This window comes from Manis pentadactyla, chromosome 2 (assembly GCF_030020395.1).
Source record: "Manis pentadactyla isolate mManPen7 chromosome 2, mManPen7.hap1, whole genome shotgun sequence".
Lineage (NCBI taxonomy): Eukaryota > Metazoa > Chordata > Mammalia > Pholidota > Manidae > Manis > Manis pentadactyla.
In genome coordinates, this window is record NC_080020.1 from 110,050,239 (window position 1) to 110,058,302 (window position 8,064).

The 8,064-nt window shown below is 38.5% G+C and overlaps 1 long non-coding RNA gene across 1 annotated transcript; it reads right to left on the reverse strand.

Annotated features, from left to right (window-relative positions):
* Window positions 1-679: 679 nt before the first annotated feature.
* Window positions 680-3,983, reverse strand: LOC130682706 (uncharacterized). The gene is made up of 2 exons (XR_008995997.1): window positions 3,707-3,983; window positions 680-935 (listed from the first exon to the last, which is right to left on the reverse strand). It is a non-coding gene; the product is annotated as an uncharacterized LOC130682706 (long non-coding RNA).
* Window positions 3,984-8,064: the final 4,081 nt, after the last annotated feature.

Consider the following 8,064-nt stretch of genomic DNA (forward strand, 5'->3'; position numbering starts at 1 on the left):
CTCATCCAGATCCTGCCCTAGTGTGGTTGCATAATTACAGTGCAAAGTTATTCTTTCACTGTGGTGATAATACAACAGGTAAATTGTTAATAAAAGACTAGTTGAGTCCATAATTGCTCACCTTCTCTGGTCTGCATGGTGTGACTTGGGGCCACTGTGTAATCAAGAGCCTGGTGTGATAGCCACAAACAGGCCAGCACTGACACCAGCCCACCAAGTCTTCCCATCCAATCTTCAGTTAAGTCACGGAAGTGTTTTTTCAGGCCTCCAACTGCTATCGCTCCCACCCACAGAGCATTTTCTCTCTGAACACAAGTCAAAGTTGGCTACAGCAGCCATAGTTTACTATGCACATTTCAGTTGCATTTTATGTTACAGGTTTCACATGTTAGTCTAAGGAGTTAAGTTTCTTCAGAAAAGCTTCTCTTCTAGTGACCTAAAACTCAGGAATCCCCAGGGCAAAAAATAATAGGAAAGTTCATACAGGCAGCATTTCACGATTAGCTCACTTGTGTTGGAGGGAACAGAAGGAAAACTTCCTCCTGAATGTGCTGAATGGAGTGGTGGTTCTCTATCAGCCAGTAGAGATTTGCATTTATGGTGATGTGCAAAAACTGAAGGAAGCATCCGAAATATATTCTGAAAGACAGAACGAAAGCAAGGCAAGGAGAGAACGGTCAAGAAGAAAAAGAGAGAGAGGTTTTTTATTTTAGGTGTCAGAAGACCGAGCCTCAATAAAGGTCTGATCCTTAAATCCTTAAATTTCGCCGAGGAGGCACAGAATATGGGTTCGTCTGATGGCAATGCACTTCACAGGGGTGCGATCCAGGCTTCTGAAGTGATGCTCTGAATTCGTGGCATTTCCCAAGACCATTGAAAATGCTTAGTAATTGTTTGCAGCTGTGGCTCAGCCATTTCCTTTACATTCCACGACCCTGGAGACAGAAAGAAAAAATTCTTTATGCCAGTTTTTGTGGATCATAGTGTTAGCTGTAAATCCACTCCACTGTAGTCTATAAAATACAGCTCTTATTTCATTGTTTCCACTTCATGCTGAATCATAAATACTTTTAAATAAAACAAATTGAAAGGAAGAAACAAATAGAAACAACACAAAGGCTTTTTTAAGTTTAAGGAAATTGCCCTTCATATACAGTAAAAGTCCAGTAATTCAGGTGGCTCTAGATTACAGAAGAGTCTGAATTATGGACTATTTGGTTCCAATGTTCAAGTTCTTACCATGTATAGAAATATGTCTGTGTGTCTATATGGGGGCATTTATTTTCTAGGGTAATGCAGATCGCCAAGTTTGTGGAGTATGCTGGAAGGAGTGAAGGGACCACTGACAGTCTACAGCCCTTGGGCAAACTTCCTGAAATGAGACGTTAGACCTCGAACAGGATGGCAGATACATGCATACGCCGAGTCACTTTGCATCCTGCCCTTATGACCAGTTTTGCTCATCTGTCGCAGTGAACCCTTAGCCCCAGAAGCAGCCTCAAAATGTTTCTTAAAACAGAACTCCAATAAACACTTGTCAATCTGTCAACCTCAGCACACACTACTAAGTCTATTTTTGGGACTGGATGGTTTCAAAATGTCTTAGAGTTCCATAATTCCAGCATGCTGATAGAGACCCTGAAGAAACCCACTTTAAGGAATGCAAGAATGTAGCCACTGTGCAGTTTATAATACACAAACCATTTCCAAGTTGCTTTGCGTGTACTTAAGACATTGGCTAGTTTCTTAAAATACAATAGTTCTCACCAGACCGAGGGGCTGGCATGGCAATGAGAAGGATGAGGCTGGGTGTTGAGGACTCATGTACTGTAATCAACTAAGGAGATTTGTTTTACATGCCCAAACCTAGGAACCACCTCGCCCTTTACCTTCACTTAAGTTGGCAATGAAGCCCAGAGAGTTTGTTTGCTTAACAATCTGTCTAGTAAGTTTTGATACATACTCCTCTCCAAAGATTCTTTTCTAAAGTCTTGTTTATATGATTTTTAAAGACAATCTATTATTTCCAGAAAAGACCATAGTAAATGTCATCTCAGCCCCTGCTCAAATTAAATTCACACATTTAAAATGTGTACAACTCAAACAAAATTATTTTATCATTGATTGAATTTGCAGCTTTTCTTCTGGAACCAAGATATTGCATTTTTCAGATGACCACATAATGGTGTCCAGTCATCCCTTCCAGTTTCTCAGGCCAGCAACCCTGGAGTCATTCTTGGCTCTTCTCTTTCTCTCACAAAAATCGTCCAGTATGTTCAGCCAATTCTGTTGGCTCTTGATTCAGCAATGACTGCTTCTCCTTTGCTGGAGCCTGTGCTGATTATTCCATGGCCTCCTAGTTGGTTTCCGGCTTCAATTTCTGAATCCTCATCATCTATTCATGCAGCACAGAGTGATCCCAATGAAAGTTAAGCTGGGTCATGCCATGCCTCTGTTTAGAAACCTCCAACTACTCTTGTAACTTAGCCCCACTCAAAGCCAACATCATCAGAATGGCCTGCGAGATCCTACACCTCCTGACACTCCCACTGTCCCTATTACTTCCTCCTTTGTCCACTCAACCCTGGCCTCCTTGTTCCTCGACTTGCATGTGTATTCCTGCCAAGAGTCTTTGCACATGCTGTTCCCCAGGCCTGGAATGCAAATCCCCCATGTCCTCACACAGCTCTCTCCCTCACCCCACTGAAGTCTTGACTCAAATGTTACCACATCAGTGAGCACCTTGCTAATCACCACTGTCATTAAAATTGTAACACCAGTCCCCATCCTGCTTTCCTGAATAACTTTGTTCTATGGTCCAAATGTAACATAATATGTAGTTTATTTATTTTTTCAGCTCCAGAGGGCAGGGATTTCAGTCTGCATTGCTCAGTTCTCTATCCTTATCCCCAACATCTAGAACAGTGCCTAGTATACAGCAGATGCACAATAGATACTTGCTCAGTAGAAATACATGAATGAAGCAGCCAAAGGATAGTATGACTGAGTGACTGGAGGAAGCAGCATTAGTAAGCAATGAACAATTGGTCCAACATTTTCTGGGAATTTACTCTCTCAACTTCCCTCATTAGTTTCTCCCTCTATAAGACCAACTAGTCATTCTTCCTTTTCACTGGGTCACAAGATTGGAACAAATAGGAATTTCTTTTAACACTTTGGAAGAAATGTTCTGTCTTATCTAAATATTCCGGAAACAATTATGTAATTTGCTATTTATGTCATGTGTCTCTTTTTCTTTCCCAACATGATTTTACTTAGCAGTTGCAGAAAAGGCCAGTAGCCAAAGGAGTGAAAGTATATTTCAGATAAGCCTATTTTGTTACTTACTCATTTCTTTGTAACTGAGGAGAAGAAAGTGCAGAACACTAACTTAAAACAGACAGGGAGATCATCTGTTTCATATACTCTCCATTCTCTTTAGATAGAGCCATCATAGTTTACAAATAAAATATTTTGGATTTCAAAAATAATTTGAGGGGTAGTTTCTGGATATGAAAGGCAATCTAGAAGAAGTAGTATGACAAAAATATTTGAATTAACTAATAACAACAGCTAATATTTATGTATTATTTCTATATGTCAGCCATTATGTTCCAGCTTTACATGCATAATCTTATTTTATCCACACTTAACTCTGAAAAGAGAAACATTAAAAAATGGAAGCTTTAAAGTTAAAACATCTTACCTAAGTTCAACCAGTTTAGTAGGTGGCAGAGCTGTGATTCAGATTTCAGTCCATTCAAATCCAAAGACAGCATTTGTTAACAGCTTCACTTTTCTAAGACAGTGGCATATGGGGATGGTAAGACAAAATATTTCAAATCAGGATAGTTCTCAAAAAGTGGATCATACACTTAGAGTGTTTCATATTATCCTGAATTAATAAGTGTTGATGGTAAAAACAAACTTATTATCATAACAAGTCAGAAGGAGAAAAACTGCTGATAGTACCACAGGGTACCTTTCCCTTAGGAATCACAAAGTACTTTCAGAAAACATACCAGCCAGAAAGAAACTCACAGCATAAACCAGAACGGGAATTTGGCACTGGTTCCATTACTTGGATGGATGAGAGATGCAAACGCGATGACTCGGCTCTAAGAGCAATTCTATTTTTTTCAATTTGAATTATGCAACTAATCACCCTCCAGAGATCAATTAACTGAAGCTGGGACCACAGTGTCACCTCCTGACTTCCTGTCTGGACCATAATTTATTTCTGAAGGAGGGCATTTCGTCAAATTAGCATATCAAGAGATGTCTTTAGTCTGTCATTTGAAATGAAATGCCTATTCCTCTGCCTATTTTGGAAAGGGAAAGAGGTAGCAGACCTTGCTCAGGAGAAAGAAGACAGTTAAAGCATACATTTGTGGTGTGACTGTGGTGTGTGTGTGTGTGTGTATAGGGTTTCCCTGACCCTCGTGGCTTGTCAAACCCGGGTGTGTGTTATGGGGAATCCTAGTTCCTCCCATCCTACTATCTCCCAACAAGGTCTCAGGAAATCTTAGGGTCTTCAAAAGCATTCTCTACCAAGGCATGCACCACAAAAACAATCATTGTTTACCTTTATTCAGTCTAAAGTCTGTTTTCTTTCTCTCTACAGATGGTTTGTGTGGCATTTTCTAGGCAATGTGAAACAATTTTTTACTATCAAATACTGAGAAATGTTGGAAAGGATTTAATATGAAATACATATTAAATATAATGTAAAGGATTTAATTTACAAAAGTTTAATATATTTTTCTGTTTAGAACTTTTCATCCATCATTCATTTACAGCCTAGAAGATTTCTGAAGTCGAGAGAAAACAGAATACATCAGTGTAATTTCAGGAACGGAACACGAGAAATCTTGGTGAATCTAAATGAAGGTCCATCAAGGAAGTGTGGGGAAAGTAATGGGTGGTGATGCCAAGTGGCTCACATGTCACTTGATACTGGCCCATGTGCCATCTTTGGATTATGAGCTGAACAAGACTTCTGCGACAAAGGGGGCTATAAACTATAATGTGTACCCAAAGGTTTTGACCTTGAATTTTAAACTCTTACCTCTTTTAATGTGTAAACGATTATGCTAAACATTAGCCAAGAAAAAATCAAGTACACAGACAGACCTCATATTTAAAAGCCTTGACATTAGAAAAACAAATAATCTTAGAATTAAGTTGGAAAAGAACATATGATATCTTTATAATACAGAAAATGGTCCATTTGGGGAAAAGCAAATGTTCTAATTAACAATACTGAAAAAAATTGCCAGCTTAGAAAAAAAAAAAAATCACTGTATCTGTAGGAACTGTCTTTGCAACTGAGGCTAAAAGTATGCAGTGGGCTGGGCTTCAGTTTCAAACGTGCTTTCTGAGTTCTGCTTGGGAGCAGAATGAGTCAGGAGGAGGCACTTCCAAGGAAGGCAAGGTCAAAAGCAGAGGACAGAGATTCACCCACTAATGGGGTTTAGAGGTACAACAAGAGATTCCACAGTAATTAAGAATACAGCTTCTAGTTCCAGATGGCCTGGGTTCAAAATTAAGTGCTACCACCTTCCTCTGAGAAATTAATTATTGAATGTCTAAACTACACTTCAGTTTCCTCTTCTAGAAAAGGAGATAAAAAAAACCAAAGCCTTCTTCATGGGGTTCTCATGAGGATCAAAGATGTTAACATACCTAAAGCACTTGGAACAGGTCTTGCACAAGGGAAAGGTAAAGTATTAACTATTGTCTTTTTTATTGTTATAAGCAAATAGAGAAACCAAACAGAAGCTGGAGATGTCATTATTATATATGAGTCACTCATATGACATGAGAGCCACTCATATGACATGAGATGACATAAGCCAAGGTGAAAAATCAGATTGTGATATATGGCACAAGATAGATGATTAATAGATAAATGCTGAATGGAAATATATTAACAAATGAGAGTTCCAACTGTAGGCCAAGAATACTTAATGAAAATCTGCATGTGCATGTGAATGGCAAAGAAGATTGAACCAAGCTAAGATAGCCAACACATGGTTTTATTGTCAGCTCTGCACCCCCTGAGTGAACCAGGTAGCTTAAAGGAACAGTGCTGGACTGGTTGCCACCACTCTCCCCCGCAAAAAGGCAAATACAATTTAATGACCCTTGTCATTCACTGTTATAAAGGCTTGTACTTAGGTTTAATTTTTTTTTCTTCTACCCCACTCTCAGTGATTTAATGCATTTAAGAAGTCTCAATAACAATGCAAAATGATTGCAATTCACTGGGTAATTTTGGTACAATGACAAATAAGGAAATCTGACTAATCTGCCTTCATCTTATCTTTTTCCTGTAGTAATAAACCAGCTATTTTGGGATGGTTGAATATTCTCTTTCTTTCCCATACCCTCCCTTTCCCAAAACACCTTTGGAGGCTTTGTTTGTCAAAAGAAGTCTATTCTAACTACATCATTCACAACAGGCATTCTCCAAGCTTCTGTCAAGAATCTCTCTTGTACTCTCAAACAGTTGTGTTTTAGCACTCTCATCAAAAAGGCATTTTCTTGTGATGGTTAAGGTTTTCCAGTTTCCATGTAATCATTACCAGGATCCTGACAAATCAAGAAAAAAGCATGTAAAAAATGGCATACCCATCTGGGGACAATCCAGAATGTCCATCTTACTATGTTAGATCTCAGTCCATGGGCCTGTGGTGTACACTCTTCAGGTTATCAAAATGAATTCTGATGAGGTAAAAAGAATGATGAGGGATTGGATAATGATGACATTGACAGTAACCAGGATCTCAAAGACTCAGATGCAATCTGAAGACACAAGTACTTTAATTACAGAATAAACTGCGAATTAAATTTCAGTGCAGGTTTAATGGCAATGTGGTATCTGGATAGTCTACATGACAGCATAGCAGATTTCAGTCAAATGAGTCAGGAAGCAGAACCTGGCTTGAAGCAGTCAGACAGTTCCAGACAGGAATTGTATGGGGCTTTCTAGAAATCTGCTGCCTTTTCTTTTAGGAGTACTGAAGCATCCCTGCTCAGTGTTCTTACTCCTGGCCAAATGTTAAGGTTTAGGGGATTTTCCATCTATTCTGAAGAGTTCTCCTAACTGTGTCTATCTTTTAGCATGTGTATTCTCTTCAAAACAACAACAACAACAACAAAAAACAGGGGATTTGCAAGAGAAATACAAGCATTTAGGGGAATAAGGCTCATGTGTCATAGACTCTCCCACTCCTGCTGCTGATGCAGCCAAGATACCCTAACAAAGGCCAATAGTCATGAAAATAAAATTAGTTTTAATGTTAAAAGATAAATGTATGCTTTTACTGAAAAATAGCTAAGATTTCTGATCAAGAGTAGAAATAATGACTATAATTTTTTTTTAACTGGATGTCATGATATCAAAATAAAAATGAATGCAGGTCAGAAAGTGTTAGAATGGAAGATTTGAGGTCTGATTTGACTTAAGTCAGTGATTCACCATCCTCGCTACACATTAGGTTGACTGGGGGGCTTTTAAGAAATTTACAGAAAACAGATTCCTAAACACAGAGGGGTTGAATCAGAGTCTTTAGGAGTGGGAAGTAGAAGAGAAGGTAGTTGGTGGTGGTGTGTAGTATGGTGATAAAGAACAGAAATCTGTATTTTAAGAGTATCTTATGGGAAATCACTTCATTTGACCATCTGAACTCCTAGGAACAGTTCAGATACTTCATGTTTTGGTTTGCTAAAATGGGTCATCTGTTAGGTCATGCCACTGGTTCAGACTGTTTTCATTCTTATTGAGAATATTACCTTGACTTTGTTTGATGCAAAACACTTCAAGTTTATTTTTCCAGATGGCTTTTCTCTGTCGAGTTTATAAGAAAATGAGACTGCTCTGATAAAGAACACTATGATAAATTTATGTGTTGGGATTTTGAAATTCCTTGCTGAATTTGTTCTGTGAATGCTCATGCCATATGTTATCATGAGCCAGGAGAGTATAAAAATATCAGGGTTTTAAAAACTGAGCTTCACAATAGACAGAATTCTCAAATCCTATCATAATTTATCACCTTA